Here is a 25,090-nt window from a genome sequence, read left to right as displayed (position 1 = left end):
TGCATTTATTATATATACATGTATGTATAAACATATATTTGTATGACTTCACATGTATTTTTTTAGCTATCATGTGTTCTAAGTCATACAATTTTTAGGAATATAAGTGTAACTCAGGATACTGTAGAGATACGTATATACCCATGTTCATTGCATCACTACTCACAACATTCAAGCTATGGAAACAATCCAGATGCCTAATAACTGATAAACAAAATGTGGTATACATGTACATATCATTGTTCACACGTGTATATATGTATGTTCATTAGAAATATGTATATATAATGAAATTTCAGTCATGAAATTTGCTGAGAAATGGATGTAACTGGAGCCAGCTTCAGAAATACAAAGTTCATGTTTCTCTCTTATATTCTTGTTACTTAGAACCTTAGTGTTTAGTGCTAATGCTTTTAGTTGAAAATAAAAGTGATCATTGCATTAGAGATGTCTAGAAGACTTAGATTCCTGTTCATCTCAAGTAATACTTTTTTTTAAATTTAATTTTATTTTTTTGTGAACATACTGTACAGAGGGGTTACAATTACATGGACAGGATAATGCGTACATTTCTTATCAAGCATTGCAGCTTCCTCCTTTGTTTACCCTTCACATCCCTTCCCAGCCTCCCCCTCCCATCCCCTCACCCAATCCTCCCCCCTCCCCCACACCAACGTTGTAAAGCTCGTTTTCGACATGACAACTTGTACTTCTCATTGTTGCAACAGGTCCACCTGTATCCTTAAACGACTTGTTTTTCCCCATCTCCTCCACAAGTTATACTGACATCAAATATAGTGAAAGCAGGGGTTATACTGTGGGGGAGGGACATACAAAGCAACAAAGAGATAATCTTATAAATGCGTTAGAAACCCAGATGCCCCTCAGTATATGAATGGATCAAGAAAATGTGGTATATAAACACAATGGAATTCTATGCCTCCATCAGAAAGAATGACATTGCCCCATTTGTTAGGAAATGGAAAAACTTGGAAAAAAATTATATTAAGTGAAGTAAGCCAGGCCCAAAGAAACATAGGTCCTATGGTTTCCCTTATTTGCAATAACTAGCATATGTCTGAGACAAGCAGAAATGGTCAGATAAGTTTATGTTAGGCAAAATGAACCTCAAAATAAGAACTCAAATATTTTTTCTTTCTTGCAATTGTTTCTAACATATTTATAAAATATTTCTTTGTTGCTTTGTATGTTCTTCCCCTATGGTATAACCCCTGTTTTCATTGTATTTGATGTAGATATAATTTGTGGAGGGGAAGGTGGACCCATCGCAACTATGAGATGTACAAGTCGTTATGTCGAAAAACGAACTTTACAACTTTGGCGCGGAGTGGGTGGGGTGGGGGAGATGGGAAGGGATGGGAAGGGGAAACAAAGGAGGAGGCAACAATGCTTGATAAGAAATATACTCATTGCCTTGCCTGTGTAATTGTAACCCCTCTGTACGGTATTTTCACAATAAAAAATAAAAATAAAGAAAAAGAAAAAGAAAGTTTGATAATTTTAATAAAATTACAAATTGAGAAACACTAGAAATTTATTCATTCACTAAAAACTAAACTGATAGAATAAAATCTTATTTCTATAATATGTTGAGAGTATAAATATGTAAATAAAATATAATTAAGATTAAAAATCTTAGCAAATAATATGCATTTCCTGTAAATTAAGGAATAATAATAAAATATAGGTGTTACTAATATATTAATATGTACTGGTTTGAGAAATATGAAAAGCTCTGGAAATATGCGATGTTTAGAAATAATTTGATGTGCAAGTTCTCTGAGAACAATTTTACATTTTAAACTAGGCATTTGATCCAGCTAATTCTACTCTTTGAGTCTATCTTGCCAGTATATTTAAGTAAGAGAAGATATTTATTTCATTATATCTTTGTAGCTAAATTAAAGCATAATTTATAATCATTTGTAAGAGAATTATGGAACTATAACAATTATAGTATATATACATGATGTATAGCAAATGATTGTTTTTCTATGTGCATACATTAGGGGGCTTTTATTGTAGCATTTCTGTACCCATCACCCTTGCCTCCTCTGTCACACTTTCTTACCCTCCTACCTCTACTATGAAACAATTTCAATGTATTTCATTTTTCTATTGTTGTGCATGAAAATAAATTTCTTCAACTACATTAATCTTCAATTACTCTCTTGGTTAGCCTTTCCCCTTCCCCTTGGTACGTGCTACTACAAAAGGATATTTTTTAATTTCTGATCAATCATTACAAAGTTACTGTGTATTAACTGTACTAAGGTTAGTCTTATTTAAAAACTTACATCTCCATTTACTGTTAAAAATGGCAACATTTTTGTATACTGATATGATAAATCACAAAAATATATTCACTGATATAAACAAGAAAACTGAAACCTGGAGATGTTGTTTTGTTTGCCCAATAACATGCAGTCAATCTAATGAGACTAACTAAAGCATGAAATTTATAACATTAATACTGACACAGCTAACTTTTAGAACTAATAAGTAGAAATATATTACATGTGTATATTTCTAATAATCATAAATAAAAAACCGTCATTTATGATAAATTGACTTTATAATAGTAAGGCAACTTGTGAAAGGAAACAATAGATTAAACAATATTCAGTTGACTTCCAAAGGCAGTATTTTCTACTGTCCTGATGATATTTGCCATAGGTAATTTTACTGAATAAGGGGACAATGTTTTTTGCCAGTCCTGGGGCTTGAACTCAGGGTCTCTTTATTATAATCATGGTACATATACTTTTCTTGAATAATGTTTCCAACATATATTGCTGGTCTTTAGTAAAACAAAATATAAAGACAAAACGACCCAAGTCCTCAATTTCTATAAAATGAATCCCAAGTTATAAACATAAATTAAAGTTTAGCAGTACTTGATACCAACTTTTCTTTCCAGGTTTTTCTTCTATTTTATTGAAATAACCTAGAGAAAATAATAAATTTCACAAAATTCTGCTGTACGTTCATAATACTTGTTTTAATTACTAATATATTCATCCATTTTAGCCCATAAATATTTCAAACCATGTATTGTGATGATGTTAGTAGAAACAGAAATGCATATATAAATGAGAGGTTTAAGTAGGAAGTAGAATTTTATGGTATGTACATGTTCAGGACAATGATTTGATTTTTATTTTTTCAGTGTTTGTTTTATTTTATAAATCACAAATTGTTAGGAATGCCACAATATAACTAGGTTAAATAGAAGACAGAATATTGTTTTATTTTACACGTGTTGAAACTGAATTGTATACTTATATCAAAATGGTAAGGCTAAGGTGGCAGTAGATTATAGAAACTTGATTCTCAGTAATAGAAAATAGAATTTTGTAAGAACCCTAACACCCAGCTATACCATTCCCAGGCCTCAACCCTGAGAATCATGAGCCAGTATATGATAAGGACATCTGCACATCCATGTTCACCGCCACAAAATTTACAATAGCCAAGGTATAGAAACAGCCATGATGCACCACAATCGATGAGTGGATCCAAAAACTGTGGTACATATACACAGTGAAATTTCACACAGTCATTAGAAAGAATAACATAATGTCATTTGCAGGGAAATGCATGGAACTAGACCAAATCATGTCAAATGGGGTAAACCAAGCTCAGAGAGACAAACAGCACATATTTTCTCTAATATGCATAAGTTAAATGTAAAATGGACTGGGATATGACAAATTATACAGGATTCTAGATACACACAGTGAGACCCAAAGAGGATACTCTTGGAGAGAAACACAAAGGTACAATGCCTAAACACGTCTTCATATTTATATAAAATAATATACTTACATAAACGAGCTCCAAAACATGGAAAATAAGGGGGCTGGGAAGGTGACTCAGTGGTAGAGTGCTTCCATGCATGAGGCCCTGGGTTCAATTCCTCAGCACCACATAAACAGAAAAAGCCAGAATTGGCGCTGTGGCTCAAGTAGTTCAGTGCTAGCCTTGAGTTGAAGAGCTGAGGGACAGCGCCTAGGCCTAGAGTTCAGGCTCCACAGGAGAATATATATATATATATATATATACATATATATATATATATGTGTGTGTGTGTGTGTGTGTGTGTGTGTGTGTGTACATATATATATATGAACACATATACATATATATGTAAAACAAGAGCACTTTTTTACTTTTTAGTTTTTGATGATTCTATTTTCTTTAGCTTATGTATCATGCATTCATGTGCCTGTCTTCGGAAGTTTGGAGAGTAGGCACAGAACTTAAGGGACAAAGGGTGAAAAAGTGCAGCAGTGGAGCTCACTGGACATTGATGAAAGTGAACTATACAATTCCTCGGTGGAGATGGGAGGGAGGGAATATGAGAAAGAGGGAACGGAAGACACTCTAGGAAGACACTGTAGTCACTGCCTGACTCATGTAATAGTAATTCCTCCGTATATCACTTCTTTAATGTAAATTTTTAAAAAGGAATTCTGAATGTAGATGGCACGGAAAGTCATGGAGATAAATAAGATTGACTAAAGAAAATACGCAAAGTAAAAGAAGATTAGAACTTCAAATTTTAATGAAAAGGAATGTTAGATGATTACATCACTCATCTTTTTGTTGCTGAAAACAAACACAGAAGAATAATACAAGAGGAAAGAACTATGATTTTGGTTCATAGTTTCAGATGTTTTAATCCATACTTAGCTAACTACATTATTTTAGTCATATATATATATATGTATATATAGTTGATATTTTAAAAGTTAGACCATTATAAGTTTTCTGTTAGATTTTCACTAAAATTTAATAATATGAAGAAAAACCTATAGACTGTTGCTTAAAAATAGAACCAATACACATATAGATTGATTGCTATTATAAATTTTGTCATGCAAGTATGGAGACTGAGAAGTCTCCTGATCTGCAGCTAGCCATCTGGAGACCCTGATAAGCTGATAGAACATTTCTAGTCTAAGCCTACATGCCTTAGTACCTGGAAAGTCAATGTTATAAGATCTGGTCTAAAAGCTGGCAAGATCAAGATCTATAAAACATTGAGTTGGCAAATCTGGTCTTGCTTAATCTTTAGAGGAACATACTTTTCAACCATCAACTGATGACATGAGTATTTATAAAGTCTTAAACCTGCTTACCTGAGTATAAGTTATACTGGGTGGGACAATTTTCTTTACTCACTCTGTGTATTTAATTATTAATCTCACTTAATATCCTTCTGGGAATATCAAGAATAATGTTTGGCCAGATATTATCTGGACACTCTGAGATAAAAAACCTACTATCATTGCAACTCCTGAAAGGAAACCATTGAGAAAGTAAGAGTGGTGGTTTTGCTACTATTTAGTTCATCTGAATTTTGAATCTTTGTTAAAATATTTTGCATGTATAAATACAAATGAACCACTAGTTCTATGAAAAAAGCTCAACATATCCATAAAGAATCATGTATTTATCTACCATGATAATATATTTTGATTAGAGAGAACCATTCCATTCTTTGTCAGAAAGTGCCCTTGTATATTTACATGATTTTTATTATATGGTAAACTATATGAATTACTAATTTGCACTTTTTATTGACCCAAACTTTGGAACAATTTTTCTTTTTGGGTCTGGTCGTGGGGCCTGGGCGTTGTCCCTCAGCTCTTCAGCTCGAGGCTAGCACTCTACCACTTGAGCCACAATGCTACTTCCAGCTTTTTTCTTTTTGCTTATGTGGTGCTGAGGAATCGAACCCAGAGCCTCATGAAAGCAAGACAAGCACTCTACCACTGAGCCACCTTCCCAGCCCTGGAACAATTTTACCTGCAGTAATAGTGGTTATGATTAACACCAGAAACTAGTGTAATACTCGTAGACATTAGCAGTGATTGTCAACAAATGATTTCTTTGAACTCTCATATGTGAAAAGGAAGAAAAGATGACATTTCTGTATTCAGCAGCAGTTACAGAAGGAAGGTATTTTCAACTTTGGCAATGTTTTTAACAAAATATACAAAAATATGATGTTAAACCTTCAAGATGGAGTGGGACAATGTTTTCTGTGAAGACTTATGGTTATATCATTTATTTATTCCTTTGGGGTTTTATTTAAACACATCAGGTCTGAAATTTGTCACTTGGTAGTTTAAGAAATATCATGGTGATTCAGAAAAATAGAAAAGGCTTTGATAATGTAGAAATCTGGTTTTGCATCTCAGCTCTATTCATGGTTAAGTAGTCTAAAACAATTTATTATTATCCATGCTCAGTTTTTCTTTGTTAAAATGATCAAGGTACTACAAGTTTTTTTTGCTTAAATGATCATGGTAGTACCTGTTCTATAAGCACCATTTGACTATTTCTTCAAAGAAAATTGATAGAAATGAATTAAATATAAATACATAAGGCATAAGCTTTTACTTTATGGCTTCCTCATGGATATGTGCTCATCCAAATTTGAGTTGAAAATTGCCAATAAAACTTTGCTTATTCACAAATTAAAACTGACAAAAAGCTATTCGAACTCAGTAATATAAAAACACATACACAGTGTTGCTTAGGGTATTGCAGTAATGTGGTTATGAGAATAATTTGAACATAATATCTTAAAGAACATTATTAGAGGTATTATTGATATCATACTTTGGGGTTAGAAATTTAACCCTACAGTTGTGGCTTAAATGAAATGATGAAATGAAATTAAGATGAAATGAAATTATGTTTCCAGGTGTACTTGGTAAGCAGAGTTAATTTTCACAAACCTGAAAGTATAAGATATAATATATTTAAAAAAACATTTCTTGCTGACAATAGTGAATATTTCATTTGAGTAACAAGGTGGTAGTTGAAAATAAAATTAGCATTAAATTTATATTTTATACTTAAATTTTCCTTTAATATGCCACTAATAATTTTCATGTTGCTTTTCATATTTCTCATTTGCAGTTATTGTTCTTCTATGAATGTACATTATTATAGGAGTGCACAGTCTATTGGATCTCTTTCTATAGGTTTAGAAATAGAAATAGAACTGTGTAGAGTTTTAATTAAGCATAAATTATTCATTTTCATTGTCATGGTAAAGCATTAGTACAAAAATACAAAGTGGAAATGAGTCCCAATTTGACCTTTAAGGAATTATTTTGTCACTGGGTCTATTTCAGAATGCAAAAGAGAACACTTTATGTTAAAACACAATAATTATTTGATATAATCTCCATAAACTTAGAAAGTGAAAAATAAGATTTCAAATTTTGTGCTCCATTCAAAAGGAGGTTAAGGCATCACAGTTTTCTTGAGAGCCATATTTGCTTAATATAAGGAGTTAATATCAGTTGTGCTAGAATTGAAAGAGAGAAACTGAAAGAAATGAGCTAGTGAGATTCTAAAAGGTTTTTGAAAAGTACTGTACTCTATCATCCTGGATGTTTTCATGCCTCATGTTTTTGATATGGTTTGCAATCAAACACTTGTCAGTATAGCACCAGTTACTTTTAGGTTAAAATTTGACAGCAGTTTAAATATATAATGCATCTCTACATAATGAGAAGCAGAAAACAAGCTTTATATGTAATCAAAGCACTGTAACACATTGTTGCTACACATGAGACAATTATTTTCTTTTTTCTGGAGTTATTAACGTTGGAATGCCATCCAAATGCAGATTTACACATTCTAAAACCGCATTTATTTAAAGAATCTACCATGGGAAATACATAAATATCAGAAATATCTGCTTCTATATCCAGAATTTTGAAACATATGTCATTTTAAACAAAATATCTAGAGCTCCCTCATTTCTAAACTGGTGAGTTGGTAAGCAAAAGGAGTTTAAATTTTACAAAAAAAATCTATATATATGTATATATATATATATATATATATATGTGTATATATATATAAATGCATTTGTGCTTAAGTAGTTTTTCTTTTGAACTGATACCTAAGATTAACAAAATACAAATTCAAACACAACAGACTGTTTATAGTGTTACAGGAATAGATTCTTGAAATCATACTGAAACTAATAAAGGTAGCGTCTCTGTTCAAACCCTAATATCTTCTACTAGCTTACACTTGATTTGCTTTCATATGGGTTATTGGAAAGAGGAACTATTGGTACTCCATTGAGCTGCTTAACAACAGATAGGTTAAATGGACTTCAAAATACTATTTTTCATTCATGGGGAGCCTCTTAGGATGGATTGGAAACTATTCTGTCTACCTAAGATAAGAGTCCCCTAGCAGTTTAATGTGCCACTCAGTTGTGCTCAGCAGCCCAGAATCATTATATTTCAGTTATTGAAAAGTTCCACACCATATGTTTCAAAAGATGTAGAATATGATATGTGACGCACTTTTAAAGAATATCTATGGAGAGAATTAATATGCCAGTGATGCAATAAGGAAATGGAAGGAACTAGATCGTATAAACACTTTCTTTGTTTGAAAATAATATATAAACAGTAGGTTCCTCACAAAATCTATAATTATATTCCTGTTCTTGCATATTGTGTACTCAGCACTCAATCCCACAATTTTCCAGTATATTTAAGAGAGAAAATGGATAAAGGATTGTGAGACTGTCTTATAACATGGGCTCAATATCCACATTAATAGAATATGTGGTTACCACCAACTTTAAAATAAAATATAATCTTGAGCTCAATGGCTTCATGTATTGAAGTAACAACTGTATATTTTATGACTAAAATTTCAGAGCTCTAGTCTTGTAAAATAAAGAGATCTATGTATTTATTTTAACAATAAAATGTATAAATGTATAATATATTTTTACATAGATTTAGGATGGTTTTTAAAAAAATGGTGACATTTCCCTGGTAGGGAATCACTAAAAACAGAACAGTTCTCCACTCCTTATTTCTAACATGAAATTAAAAGTAAACTTAAGGAAGATTCAACTAATAGTCACCACCTTGATAGTGTCTAAATATGTGAGGGAAATTATTCATACAATCTTATTGTTAGTACCTTTGCTATGTGTGTATATTCTATTAGAAAATTAAGCATATAATTCTTAATGATATAGATCAGTAGACAATAGACAAGAATCTCTGTAAATAATGAGAAGTTTCTTAAGCATAGACAGCAACAAGTACAGATAGTCTGAGCTTAAAAATATTTGATATTTTTGAAAAAGAGTATGTGGTCAAATCATAGTGAGAAAGATAAGTGATAAATGAAATTTCAGATAAGAAAAATCAATAATGCCAACATAATGCTAATATGTTTCCCTGGCTTATAGCTCCATTCTAAACTCAGGCAGTCATCCTTAAGAGTAATTAGGAAAAAAGGAAAAAGAAAGAGTCATTCGAATACTGATAAGTACTGAAAACCATACCTACAATCAACTACATGTGCATGACTTTTGAAACTCTCTGAAGGTTATTGAGATTAGGGATGCTATGGAACTCACATGGTTTAAATAAGTATTACAAGTTCTCAGGAAGAAGACAAGCGAACAAAAACTAAAATTCTGAAAATAGAACAGAAAAATAATTCTTAAGAACTCCCCTCACTTTCTACTGTTAAAATACACGATAACCAGGGTTGTGATCTTAATTCTGAAAACTCAGAATATGATAATAAAAACATTCATAGAAATTGATGAGTTCTAGTAAAACATAAGAACTTGGAATAGCAAACAAAGTTGACTAATTAATAGTAAAATCACATAGCCAATATTGGCAATGAACATCTTTATTATTTCATGATACTTTGAGTGTTAAGGCATATAGATATTGTTAGAAAATAAGTCAGAAAACATCTCTAAATGTCTCAGAAGATTTTATCTGAATATATGGTACAAACATGGATACTAAATTTACCATTCTAAAACAGAATCTGATAGTAATTTTGGCTATTTTTCTTTTCATAGAAACATCAACAGGTAATGCTAAATAATATTTTGAATTTGAGTCAATTTTGCAGCAGTACATAATCATTAATCATATCGACAATTGATGAAAATTGGTCCTTCAAATGTTTTTCTAAGTGTAGTTGATGATTTTATATTTTGAAGTTATACCCTATATATTGTCTTCCATAATAGCTTAGATGTTTCTGTGAAAATACTTGTTCACTGATACACTTTTGCTTATGTTTACCTCCTTTTTCAATTTTATTTAAAAAATCATTTAAAAATATTTTAGTAGCATATGTTACATGGTTTCTTTGTGACATTTCCCAACATGCATACAATATTCTATGATCAACTCACCCCAGGTCACTACCATTCTTTCCTTTCTTCTTAAAATAATTTAAACTGGTTTCAATGTTCTCTTTTGTATATGCATATAAAACACTTTGACCATATTCACTCATATTGTCCATCTCATTTGTCACTTCCTTGATGAAATTCATGAGTTCCCACATATATTAGAACATATGTGTCCCCTGATTTTATACCTTGAATCCCTTACTATTGTTAATTTTTCACTCTTCATTTTGTAAAATTCTTTACCAATTACATTTTCAGATTTTTTCTTCCAGTCTCTTTAGTATATAAGTTCTATTGCTATATGAACCTTGTCAATTTATTATTACCAAAGTACCACAATTACATAACAGAGTGATTTCTACATTTGAGCATTTCAAACATTTATTAGTTGAATGAACAGATGAACCAATAAACTAATGAATATTAATATTTCACAATTAAGCTTCAATTTTAATAAGTGAATTCGCTATTGAAATGGGTAAACATCAGAAATAAGAAAAGCCAGAGTATTTGAAGGGATTTCTAAATATCACAATGTATGTTAATGCGAGTATAGGGAGATAAGTTAGTTTGCTTCTCACACTTGTAGAGCATCTTGGTTCTCTTGGCAGTCATATTCAACACTGGATGCACATTGAAATCATTTTTGGATTTCCAAAAAAGCAATACCTTAATACCATTCTAATGTGTAGGTTGGGTATCAGGATTTTTAACTACATTCTCCTTGCTTAATTAATATTATTGAATAGGATTTGACACATTGAAACTCAAATTGTAACACACATTATAGCTTAGCAACACTGACATCCTGTAAACCTTAAGATTCATCAGCCCTCAAGTAAAGATAATAATACCAAACTTGCAATGAAATGACTGCAATGCAAAATGAGATAATGGATATGAAAGTGTCTATCATAACTGATGCTTAGTAAATTAATTTTCTACCACTTTCGTCTTTTGTTTCTTCCTGGATACCAGGCTATTGATCATTTCAATGTACTGAAATATCTAAGTAAAGATGTAGAATTAATATTTGTTACATCCATACTCATGTTGTCAAGGTAAGTTTACTATTCATTAATTTGTGTTATAGCAGTGTCTAAGATTTTCTTTTAAGAACTGTCAATTTTCTCATGCTCTATGAATTATTAATATGCTGTTTATTTAGAAGGGTTAATAGCAAAATGTTTCTTTTGTTTTTTATTTAATCTCTCCACTAAGATCTCCTTCTAGAAAGTATTGTCAGAAGCGGTCCCTATTGTGAGGGGGAAATAAAGTTTTGTAACCTTTTAGTATAAATTTCAAAAACTGCTTAGGACTGATGTTAATAAAAAGTACTTGATAATATCACATATATGGTATGTGTTTATGACTCAGATTTTCAAAATTCTGTGACTTTGTGAAATATTAAAAAGTATACCCTGTACATAGACACAGTCATCAGATTAATAATATGCAGAGATATTGGTTGGTAATAGGAATACTTGACTTTTTTTCTTTTAAACATTAACAAATAATGTATATGGTAAAATGCAACTGCTAATTTTTTATTTTTGGTGTGTTGTGGGGCTTGAACTCTGGGTTTAGGCACTGTCCCTGCGCTCTTTAGCTCAAGGCGAGTGCTCTACCGCTTGAGCCACAGCGCCACTTAGAGTTTTCTGGTGGTTTATTGGAGATAAAAGTATTATGGACTTGGGCTGGAAAGGTGGCTCAGTGGTAGAGCGCTTGCTTTGCATGCCTGAGGAACTGGGTTCGATTCCTCAGCACCACATAAGCAAAAAGAAAAAAAGCCAGAAGTGCCACTGTGGCTCAAGTGGTAGAGCACTAGCCTTGAGCTGAAGAGCTCAGGGACAGCGCCCAGGACCAGAGTTCAGGCCCCACGACTGGACCCCCCCCCCAAAAAAAAAGTATTATGGACTTTTCTGCCCATGCTGGATTTGAACCACAATCCTCAGATCTCAGCCTCCTGACTAACTAGGATTACAGGCATAAGCCACCAGTGCCCGGCTAACTGCTAAATTTTAATTACTTACTATGTCTACTCATAGAAAACCACTGGTCAATTTTGACATTTTTTTCATTTTTGTTTGGAAACATAATTAGCAATTTTTATCTATTTTAATTTTATTTTAAAGGTGATGTACAAAGGTAGATTTTTCTTCACTAGATATTTCATATCAATGTCATTGAGCAAATAAAGTTTTCTTGAAGCAGGGTCTTATGTAGCCCAGATTGACTTCAGATTCCTGAGACTCTTGCCTCAGCTTCCTGAGTATTTTTAGGAATTCTGGGTGTGTATTAATATATTCCATTTATGATTTGTTATCTGAAAAGTTCAACACAGCTTTACAAATATATACCTACAATTTTCATTATAAATTCACATTAATTTGGTGGCTCAAGATAATTTTTTTTCTCTTGAAAGTTAAGAAAGTTGAATTTCTTTTTTTTTTAATTTAAATTTTTATTTTTTTTGTGGACATACTGTACAGAGGGGTTACAATTACATGGGCAAGATAATGAGTATATTTCTTATCAAGCATTGCAGCCTCCTCCTTTGTTTACCCTTCACATTCCTTCCCAGCCTCCCCCCATCCCCCACCCAATCCCGCCCCACACCAAAGTTGTAAAGTTCATTTTTGACATGACAACTTGTACTTCTCATAGTTGCATTGGGTCCACCTGTATCCTTAAATGACTTGTTTTTCCCCATCTCCTCCACAAATTATACCGACATCAAATATAGTGAAAGCAGGGGATGTACTGTGGGGGAGGGACATACAATGCAACAAAGAAATAATCTTATAAATGAGTTAGAAACAAATACATGAAAGAAAAAAACATTTAAGTACTTATCTATGGGTTCATTTTCCTAACATCACATTATCTGATCTTTCCTGCTTGACTCATACATATATTAGATATTGCAAATAAGAGAAACCATGCGACCTTTGTTTCTTTGGGCTTGGCTTACTTCACTTAATAGAATTTTTTCCAAGCCTTTCCATTTCTTAACAAATGGGGAAATGTCATTCTTTCTGATGGAGGCATAGAATTCCATTGTGTATATATACCACATTTTCTTGATCCATTCATCTACTGAGGGGCATCTGGGTTGGTTCCAGATCTTAGCCATGGTAAATAATGCTGCAATAAACATAGTTGTGCTAGTAGCTTTAGTGTGGTCTTGTTGTAAACATTTGGGTAAATGCCCAAAACTGGGTTGCTGGGTCATATGGGAGTTCTATGTGAAGTCTTTTGAGGAACCTCCATACTGCTTTCCGAAGTGATTGAACAAGTTTACACTCCCACCAACAATGAAGTAAGGTTCCCTTCTGTCCACATCCCCTCCAGCATCTGTTTTTGTTAGAGTTCTTGATTATAGCCATTCTAGCTGGGGTGAGGTGGGATCTCAATGTTGTTTTGATTTGCATTTCTTTTATGGCTAGGGAGGTTGAGCATTTCTTCATGTGTCTATTGTCCATCCTTCTTTCTTCTTCAGAGAAGTTTCTCTTCAAGTCTTTAGCCCACTTATTTATTGGGCAGTTGTTTCTTTGAGGATTTGTTGTTGGGGGGATTAATTTTTTGAGTTCCAAGTATATTTTAGATATGAGACCCTTGTCCATTGTATGGCTAGTGAAGATCTTTTCACAATCTGTGGGCTTTCTATTGATCTTGCTAGCTATGTCCTTTGCCATGCAGAAGCTCTGCAACTTCATGCAATCCCATTTGTCCAAACTTTCTTTGATTTGTTGTGTTTCTGGGTCTCTATTAAGAAAATTTCGGCCTGAGCCAAGGAGACCTAGGGTTTCTCCTATTCCATCCAGTAATGTTTTCAGATTGTCTGCTGTGACTACGAGGTCTTTTATCCATTTGGAGTTGATTCTGGTGCAGGGTGATATATAAGGATCTAGTTTTAGTTTTCTGAAAGTAGTTAACCAATTTTGCCAGCACCATTTACTTCCATTCTATTATTTTAGCTACGTTATCGAAGATTAGTTGGCTATAGATCTGTAGGTTCATTTCTGGGTTTTCAATTCTATTCCATTGGTCCTGAGGTCTGTTCTTATGCCAGTAACAAGCTGTTTTTTTTTTAAATTTAATTTTATTTTATTTGTGAACATACTGTACAAAGGGGTTACAATTACATGGGCAGGATAATGCGTACATTTCTTACCAAGCATTGCAGCCTCCTCCTTTGGTTTACCCTTCACATCCCTTCCCAGCATCCCCCCTCCCCCCCAATCCCAATCCATCTCTTTCCTCCCCCTCCCCCCCCAAAAAAAATGACATTGCCCCATTTGTTAGGAAATGGAAAAACTTGGAAAAAAATTATATTAAGTGAAGTAAGCCAGGTCCAAAGAAACATAGGTCCCATCGTTTCCCTTATTTGCAATATCTAACAAGCTGTTTTGATTACTATGGCTTTATAGTAGAGTTTGAAATTTGGTATTGATATTCCACCAGCAGTGTTTTTTCCATTGAGGAGCGTTTTTGCTATTCCGGGTCTTTTATTGTTCCATATGAATTTTTGGATTGCCTCTTCTATTTCCTTGAAGAATGAGGTTGGAATTTTGATAGATATCGCATTGAATTTGAAGATAGCCTTGGGAAGTATTGCCATTTTCACGATGTTAATCTTTCCAATTCAGGAGCATGGGAGGTTTTGCCACTTCCTAAGTTCTGTTTGGATTTCCTTGTTCAAGATTTTAAAGTTTTCATCATAGAGGTCTTTCACTTCTTTGATTAAGTTAATTCCTAAGTATTTCATTTTTTGAGGGACTATTACAAATGGAGTTACTTTCCTAATTTCTGCCACACTTTTCTCATTGTTGGCATACAGAAAAGCCATTGATTTTTGAGGGTTAATTTTATACCCTGCTACTTTGCCGAAGTTTTGAATCAGCTTGAGTAATTTGGGAGTGGAGTCGATGGGATTCTTTAAATACAAGATCATGTCATCTTCAAAGAGGGAGAGTTTTATTTCTTCTTTCCCTATTTGGATCCCCTTTATGTTTTCATCTTGTCTTATTGCTGTAGGTAGGCATTCTAATACTAGATTGAAGAGAAGTGGAGAGAGTGGACATCCTTGTCTTGTTCCTGAGTTAAGAGGAAATGGCTTTAGTTTTTCACCATTAAGTATAATGCTGGCTGTAGGTTTGTCATATACAACCTTTATTGTATTGAGGAATGTTCCATGGATTCCTAATTTTTCCTAAACCTTCATCATAAAGGGGTGTTGGATCTTGTTGAATGCTTTTTCTGCATCTATTGAGATAACCATGTGGTTCTTATCCTTGCTCTTGTTGATGTGATGAATAATATTAATTGATTTGCGTATATTGAACCAGCTTTGCATCCCTGAAATGCATCCTGTTTGATCGTGGTGTATGATTTTTTGGATGAATTGTTGAAGTCGATTGGCCAATATTTTGTTGAGAAGTTTTGCATCAATGTTCATCAAAGAGATGGGTCTATAGTTCTCTTTCTTTGATGAGTCCCTGCCTGGGTTTGGGATGAGGGTTATGATGGCTTCATAGAATGTGTTCAGTAGTGAAATTTCTCTTTCAATTTCTTTGAAGAGTTGGAGGAGTATTGGTGTGAGCTCTGTTTTGAAGGCCTTGTAGAACTCCGCCGTAAAACCATCTGGTCCTGGACTTTTCTTAGCTGGGAGGTTTCTTATTGCTGTTTCTATTTCAATGCTTGATATGGGCCTGTTAAGATGGTTCAACTCATCTTGGTTTAGTTTTGGCATGTCAATATTTGCTAGGAAAAGGTCCATTTCTGTCAAATCCTCAAACTTATTAGCATAAAATTTTGAGAAGTATTCCCTTATAATGTTCTGAATCTTGGTTGTTTCTGTGGTGATGTTTCCATTCTCATCTCTGAGTTTATTCATTTGGGTGTGTTCTCTTCTTCTGATAAGATTTGCTAAGGGTCTGTCAATTTTGTTAATTTTTTCAAAGAACCAACTCTTTGTTTTGTTGATTCTTTCTGTAGTTTTTTTTGGATTCTAATTCATTTAATTCTGATTTAATTTTAATTATTTCTTTCCTTCTACTGGATTGGGGTTTATCTTGCTGCTCTTTTTCAAGGGGGTTCAGATGTCTCATTAAATTGCTGGTTTCAGATCTCTCCAATTTGTTGATGTAGGAGCTCAGAGCTATAAACTTGCCTCTGAGTACTGCCTTTGCTGTGCCCCAGAGGAGTTGGTAATTTGTGTGCTCATTTTTGTTGAATAGCATGAACATTTGAATTTCCTTTCTAATCCCTTCCATGACCCACTCATGATTCAGTAGTGTGTTGTTCAGCCTCCATGTGTTACAGGATTTTCTTTGGTGGCTATTGGTGTTGAGTTGTAATTTTATTCCCTTGTGGTCAGAGAGAATGAAAGGTATAACTTCAATGTTTCTGAATTTAGACAAGTTTGCTTTGTGGCCTAAAATATGGTCTATTTTAGAAAATGTTCCATGTGCTGCTGAGAAGATCATGTATTCTGATGCTGCTGGGTGAAATATTCAGTAGATGTCTGTTAAATCAAGTTAATCTATGCAGCTGTTTAGATCTGCAGTTTCTCTGTTGAGTTTTTGCCGAGTTGATCTATCTAGTGGGGAGAGTGGTGTGTTAAAATCCCCAACAATTAATGTCTTTGGATCTGTGTGGGATTTGAGGGAAAGTAGTGTTTCTTGGATAAATTTGGGTGCTCCATTGTTTGGCCAATAGATATTTAGAATTGTAATATCCTCCTGAAGGAGAGATCCATTAATTAGTATGTAGTGACCTTCTTTATCTCTTCTCACGAATTTTAGTTTGAAGTCTATTTTATCTGATATTAGGATTGCAAGTACAGCCTGTTTATGGGGGCCATTTGCTTGGTAGATTTTGCTCCAGCCCTTAACATTGAAAATGTGTTTGTTTTGACGGGCAAGATGTGACTCCTGTAGACAGCAGATAGAAGGATCTTGTTTTTTAATCCAACTAGACAGTCTATGTTGCTTAATTGGAGAGTTAAGACCGTTTATGTTAAGAGATAAGACTGAGAGGTATTTGGGAGTTCCTGCCATGCTATCCACCTTCTTGGGGGTTGTGAACAGTGGGTTCTTCCTATGGTTCTTGGATTCTCAGTTTGGGTGCAGTTTCTTGGCCTTTATTGTGGTTTTGTTGGTTTTCTATGTGTAAGACATCCTTAAGAATCTTTTGTAGGGCTGATTTGGTGGAGATGTACTGTTTAAATTTTTCTTTGCTATGGAAGGTTTTTATTTGGCCTTTAGTTATGAAGGAGAGTTTAGCTGGGTACAGTATTCTTGGTTGATAGTTGTTTGTTTTTAGGGCTTGGCATACATCATTCCAGGCTCTTCTTGCTTTGATTTTCTCTGCTGAGAAATCTGAGGTGATTCTAATTGGTTTCCCTTTATAGGTGATTAATCTTTTCTCCTTCACAGCTTTAAGGATCTTTTCCTTGGTCTGAGTTGATCCTGTGTGGATTATAATGTGACAGTGGGATGTCCTATTCTGATCTGGTCTATTTGGACTTCTACAAGCTTCTTGTATCTGAATAGGCCTATCTTTTTGCATGTTTGGGAAGTTCTCTGCTAGAATCCTGTTAAACAAATTTCCTAGACCATTAACTTCTGTTTCTAGGTGCTCCTCTACACCCATTATCCTTAGATTAGGCTTTCTGATGGTGTCTTCTTAGTTTTGGATAGATCTATCATATTTCTTGGACTTGTCTTAGATGGTTGTATGTTCAGAAAGTTGAATTTCTATTGACAGTCTTGAAAGTCTTTTTTTTGATAACTTCTACCTTTTTATTTTTGTTTTCATTTTTCTAGTTTATTTTTTAAATAAGTTTTTTATTGTGAAAATATTGTACAAAGGGGTTGAAATTACATGAGCAAGGTATTGAGTACATTTCTTATCAAGCATTGTTACCTCCTCCTTTGTTTTTCCCCTACCATCCCTTCCCTCCCATCTCCACAACTACACTCCTTCTACCCCTCCTGCACAATAACTGGTATATGTCTACGACAAGCAGAAAGGGTCAAGTAAGATGATGTTAAGCAAATTGAACCCCAAGATAAGACACAAGTGTTTTTTTTCTTTCTTGTTGTTTCTAACGTACTTATAAGGTACCACATGATTTTTTTGTTGCTTTGTATGTCCCTCCCCCACAGTATAACATGTTTTCACTATTTGATGTTGGGTATAATTTGGAGAGCGGAAGGGAAAAATCAAATTGTTTAAATAGGGATACAGGTTGACTCATTGCCACAATGAGATGTACAAGATGGTATGTCGAAAACAGTCTTGAAAGTGTTGAGACTAGAAGTTCAAAATCAAGGTGGCAGCATGAAAATTCTGCATCTGAAAGTTTCTCTAAAAGCACTCTTCCTTATTAATTTCAGCCTTTGTTTATATAATCAGTTAGTTGACTCATAGCATAGTAACTGTAATCTTTGCCTCCATTTCACACAGCCTTCCTGTCTAGGTGCATTGTGTATCCTTTCATCTTGTAAAGACTTCAGTCATTGGCTCTATTTAATCCAGGATTAACACCTTACAACTACATTAACTTTCAAAGACCCTGTTTCTTAACAAGATCACATTCACATTTACCAGAAGTTAAGACTTCAAAATATCTTTCTGGGAAACACAAATCAATCATTTACAAGAATATTTTATTTATCCATTCATGAGTACAGATAGATGGATGTTTTCTACTGCTTTGCTGTTATTGCTACTGGAAATCCTAGACAGCTAATGAGTGAAAGAAAGTCCTCTGTTAGGCGTGAAAAGAATTAAGGCAAGACATGAGTGTAATAATAGTGAAAAGAAAGTTTTTTAAGAAAGAGCAAAGCAGAGAAAGGAGACTGTGTGTTATGAAGTCATGGAAAAATAGTTCCTTAATTCATCTTCAGTCACCGTTTGGGTAATAATTTGACAATTAGGTTTAAGTAAAAGAAGAAATAGGAGCAAGATACAAAGGTATGCACAGTTCAAGAGTCCTGATTACAGAGGGCCGGGTTGGTTGGTCACTATCTCAGTTCAGGTTTGCCCAGGTTCTGAAGAAATTATGATTACAGTCATCTTTTGAGTAGAGTAATCTGGTTCCCAAGAGATGACTTCTCTGGTTCTAGGATGTATGATAATTATTGCTACTTATTCTCTTTTCAGATTATCTATCCTGAAAGACTCTCCTGTTCTTTAAGAAATAGCTTTAGCCATTGACATAAAGGTATTACCGATCAGTCAGTCCTCTGTTTCCTGGAACCCAACATCATTGTAAAGTGACTGTGGAGGGAACAGTTTAGAATAATGACAAACACAATATGATAGTGTTAATGCCAGGGTTTTGTTTTGCTATGAATTAACTGCAGCAAAGAAAAAAACTACTTTACATGTGTGTGATAAGCACACGTTAAAAAAATGTGTTTTCTCTATGGTAAGAAAGCAGTATTAACCTTTGCAGTTTGAATGCTTACTGAGATTTTCTAAAATGACTTCCTATGCCTAGGTCCACTCTACAAGGCAACAATTACAGTAAGACGGGAAGTTCAATTAAATTTTAGGCTACCTTTGCTTTTACTATTGCTCCTGGCTAACTGGTATACTTATCCATATGAATAACAGTTTGATGAATGTTAGCGTTTTGAAATACATTCTATTTTTCTTGAATAGCAGTGGAACTGCTATTTTATTCCTTTGTAAATTATTAGGAGTTGAATTATTGGGTTGTATGAAAAATTATCTTTTAAGAAACTACCAAATAAAATTGCAAAATTATTACACTATATTTGTACCAGCAAAAGGTATTTTATTTCTTTACATATATATTATTGTTATTGTAGAGTTGATGTGCAGATGGTTTACAATTTCATGAATCAGTAATGAGTAAAATTCTTTTTTTAATTGTATTTTATTCTAAAGGTGATGGACAGAGGGGTTACAGTTACATAAATAAGGTAGTGAGTACATTTCTTTTTGTGCACTGTTACACCTCTCTCATTTTCTCCCATTCCACCCCCTAATTCCCCTCCCCCACAAGTTATAATGTTCATTTTCACTGTATTTTTTTATTTCTGTACCAGTTGTATTGTGAATTAGTTTATCTGATTTGGAGATGGGAAGAATAATCACAGAAATGGTGGGATAAAGGATGAACCAAGGCAACAGTAATACTCCCTAGACACTATGTTGGGAATAGTGTTTTATTCCTTTATATTCCATTTACTATAGTCTAAAGGTTGGTTTCCACAAAGGTCATATGTAGCAAACCTAATTCCTAATTGATAGGATTTGGAGTAAGGACTTTTGGGTTATGGGGGTAGAGTTGTATGACAGAAGAATAAAAAGCCCTCTCACCTCTCACTATCTTTCCTCACATGTACCGCCATGCAAAAAAAAAAATAACGGTGTGCAAAGAACATGTATCCACATGCAAAGAACACATGAGGACATTACCAGAGAAAGGGACTTCATAAAGAATTTGTGCTTGTATCCTGATTTTGGACTTTCTGCCCACAGTACTTTAAAAGCATAATTTTGTCATATATTCCTCTTAGACATTGATATTCTGTCACTGCAGACTGTTCTTCTTCATTAAAGCTATCCTAGTGGATACTAAGTAAAAGCTTACTTTGCATTTCTATGATTCTTCATTTTTTTTTAAATTCTTCATGTCATTACACATCTTTTCAGAGCCCTTTTCTCAATCTGTAAAACCATGATGACATGGTTTTGTTTAACTGTACTGTTTTAAAATCTATCTTGCTTCTCATTTTGAGATAAAATTGTAGAATTTCTAATGTTCTCTGAGTAAAAGTTATGACACATAATTGAAAATACTTTACCCATTCTATGAGTTATATTTATGCATTCTTTATAGTATAATATTGGAGAATGAAAGTTAAATTTCTTCATTATTTTTTTCTTTCCCGGAACTTGTTAATTGCATCACATCTCGAAAAATATTATGTAATTTAAACTGATACAGTTATGTTTAATAATTTCTTTTAGAGATATTTATGGTTTTAGTTTTTACATTTAAGTGCATAAGCCATTACCAAATAATTTCCATGTAATATGTGTTTATATTCATACTATGAATAATAATATCAATTTTTGATTCTATTGAAAATATTACCTCCTCTAAATGGACTTTGTCATCATAAAATTGTTTATATATAGTCAACAAATATCAACATCTCTTTCAGTTTTTTTTTGAGTTTTTTTATTGTGAAAATACTGTACAGAGGGGTTACAATTACATGGACAAGGTAATGAGTACATTTCTTATCAAGCATTGTAGCCTCCTCCTTTGTTTCCCCTTCACATCCCATCCTCCCCCCAGCCCCTCACTCAATCCTCTCCCACCCCCACACCAAAGTTGTAAAGTTCGTTTTCGACATAACAACTTGTACATCTCATTGCATGCGATTGTTTCTAACAGATTTATAAGATTATTTCTTTGTTGCTTTGTATGTCCCTCCCACAGTATAACCCCTGCTCTTTTAGTTTTTATCTCTGTTCCACATATGTACATGTTCTCATGTCAGTACCACATATAGTTTTATAACAATGTTTTAAATTGGGTATGGGTCTTCAGTTTTGTTCTTTTTTTCTCAAATTGGTTTTAGTAATCTACTTTATTGGCACTTACATGCATACTTCAATATAAACTTGATATTTTCTGTATAAAGTTAACGTTTCCCTAAATAAAGTTGTTAGGATTTTATTTAAATATTCCATAATTACTCAGTATTGCATTGTATTTTTCAATATATATATAAAGAAAGTCATTTGATAAACTATTTTCTCATAATAATTTGAATAGAACTATTTTTCTTTATTTTCATATCATTGCTAGTATCTATAAATATATTTGATTGTTTTGTATTGTTCTATGAATTTTCTTAGTTGTAAATGTTTGGATTTGTATGTTTGAATATATTGGTAGCAGTTTTTACTGTAAGACCATGACAAGAATGAACATTCAATACCTCAAATTTTTCAGTCTCCATTCATTTATTTATTCACTCATCTATTCAATCTCTCTCTTCTCCTCCTCCTCCCTCTATTGTTCAGAGTAGAAATTAATCTTAGTTTTTTCTCAGTCTTAGGAAGAGAGTTATCACTATTTCACCGTTAAGCATAATTTTGGCTATGCATGTTGTAATAGATGCTCTATTGCATCAAACCACAGTTTACTAGTTTGTTTAGTATATTCAGCATGAATTCATGTTTAATTTTGCCCAATAATTTTCTTTCCATGAATTAAGTGATCACATGATTATATTTACTGTCTCTTAATAGGTATTGTTATCTATGTTTTATTAGTTTTTTAATTTCTAGATAAATTAAACATCTATGGTACTTTTGAAATTTTTGTGAATTCTGCTGGCAAGTATCTTGCCAGATTCATGTTATATATCTCTTAATTTTCTTTTTTAATGTCAACTTTCCATTGTTCTCTCCAATTTTCCTCCTCCCATCCCTATCCACAAGTTATGTAATTCCAATTTTACATAATATAATTTATATGTCTTTCATTTTTGTTTCTCTTTTATTAAGTTTTGTTACATAGATATTTTAGTTAATGTAATTTAATTTTTTGTTGGTTTACAATTTCATTCAGTTATTTGCTGATGATTGCATTACCAGTGCATTTTCTGCTTCCAGTACAAAAATATCATAAAGTAAGTTAATTTATAAAGAAAAGAATGGAGTTTTATTTTGATTTGGGATTCCAGAGGATAAAGACAAAGGGAGTAGAAGGAGAGAAAAAGAGAGAAAAATAGATATTATTTCTATTTTCATATTGAGAGCTCATGCTTATGATTTTATTTATGCTTGACTACCTCTTAAATGACTATCGCCAACTAAAATCAGATTGAGGATAAAGTTTGCAACATGTTAATTCTGAGGACAACATAATTCAATTCATGGAAGGTTATAATTCTATTTAACTAAAATTACTGCTTCTAATATTGTCCAACTTAATTTTGGCAGATGAATACTATTTCCATCAATAATCCTCTATAATATTTATTCCACTCGTAAGCATTTATTTTACTGTGTATTGAATATTTTTACATATGAGATGTACAGTTTTATACAACATGTGATTATGGTTTCATACAATGGTCATTTAGTTATAAAAGAAAATAGTATACTTATTCAATTGTTTATAGTCACACATTTACTTTTACTAATGCTCTGTGTTGCCTCATGCCATGCAGTTTGCTTTGCCTGAAAATCTTTGCCATTTTTCAAAATCAGTTCTAGGTCCTATAAATTTTTTGCATGTATGTATGTCAATCTTGTGGCTTGAGCACAAGGCCAGGGTGATGACCCAGAGCTATTTTACTCAAGGCTAGTACTCTACCACTTAAGGCACAGATTGATTTTTTTCCAGTTGCTAATTGAAGATAAAAATCTCATAGACTTTCCTGCCTTCAGCTTTGAACTGCAATCCTCAGATATCACCCTCCTGAGTAGGTAGTCCTAAGTAGGTAGAATTACAGGCTCATGTCTGTAATTTATTTTATAATGTAATTCTGCCTTCATTTTTGAATGAAAATCTTGCTGGACATGGAAAGCATAGTAAGTATTCATTACTATATCAAATAGTCAATCAAATAACTCCTGGATGTAGTTCTTCCCTACTAGAAATCAGCTGATGATATGTTTTTCCCATTGTATATGATTATTTTTCTCTGGCTTGCTTCAATATTGTCTCTGTATCTTCATTTTTTAATTATTTGTCCCTGATACATTAAGTCAGGAAACTATGTTAGTCCTATTTTGATTTTTGTTTGCTTCAATTAGTATTTTTTTTCTTGAAATTTAAAAAATTTGGTCATTATATCTTCAAATATGCTGTCTGTCTCTTTATGTTATTGTTATTATTTTAGGGATCCAATTATGCATGCAACAGTATAAATGATCCCAAGAAGAACTTTAATAAAATCCTTATGTTTCTTTATTCCTCAGCTTGGATAGTATTTATTGATTTATCATCAACTTTTTGATTTCTCTATGATTTACAACTTTATATTCTGTCTTTCTAGTGATTTTTATTCTTGTTATAAATAAAACCAATCACCTTCTTGTAGTGTGACTACCAGATTCTCATGTCCAGCATTACACTAGTAGAGCTACAATGACTGTAAGAGGGATTCAGGCACAAGAGAATTAATCCCAAATTAATATACTATATATCATCTTTATCCTTAAATAAATATTTCACCGTTTTCAGTATGCCCTTGAAAAACATTGAGAATCTTAAACTATGTGTTTCTGATATTTTTGATGGGTTCTATCGCTGTTTATTTTTAATACCTTACCTTGCCATTGCAAAAGTCTTGCTCCATTTGAAGGCCATCAGTAAAGATTTATTTTTAAATGTCTTTTGCAAATGAGTAGACATGATTTAACACAATTATTTCTCTGGGCTCTTAAGGGTTATTATGACTATTTTTATATTCTCCATTTCTGTATATAAATCTTGAAAAGTATGTTGCTACTTTACATGCTTCAGTCATTAAAATGCTATATACACAGAAGACTTTAATTAACAAAGATAACAAATAGGTGTTTATAAAGCCATTTCTAGAAGTTCTAAGGTTTTCTAGATTGGATTTTGTGTTATACTGTTTTGATACAGGCTTGGAGATATGCCTGGTGACGTAAGAATGTTTTTATATCTAGTGTAGTTTAAAAATCACAAGATTTCAAAATACTTCACTTTTCTAATTTCAAGTCATATGATGCCAAAAATATTTATTAAGCCATATTCATATGAAGCTAAGAAAGATCCTACTAGACTCACAGCCTATC

This window comes from Dipodomys spectabilis, unplaced genomic scaffold (genome assembly GCF_019054845.1).
Source record: "Dipodomys spectabilis isolate Male_0828 unplaced genomic scaffold, ASM1905484v1 ptg000071l, whole genome shotgun sequence".
Lineage (NCBI taxonomy): Eukaryota > Metazoa > Chordata > Mammalia > Rodentia > Heteromyidae > Dipodomys > Dipodomys spectabilis.
The sequence above is the reverse complement of the archived record's forward strand: the minus strand, read 5'-3'. Positions refer to the sequence as shown.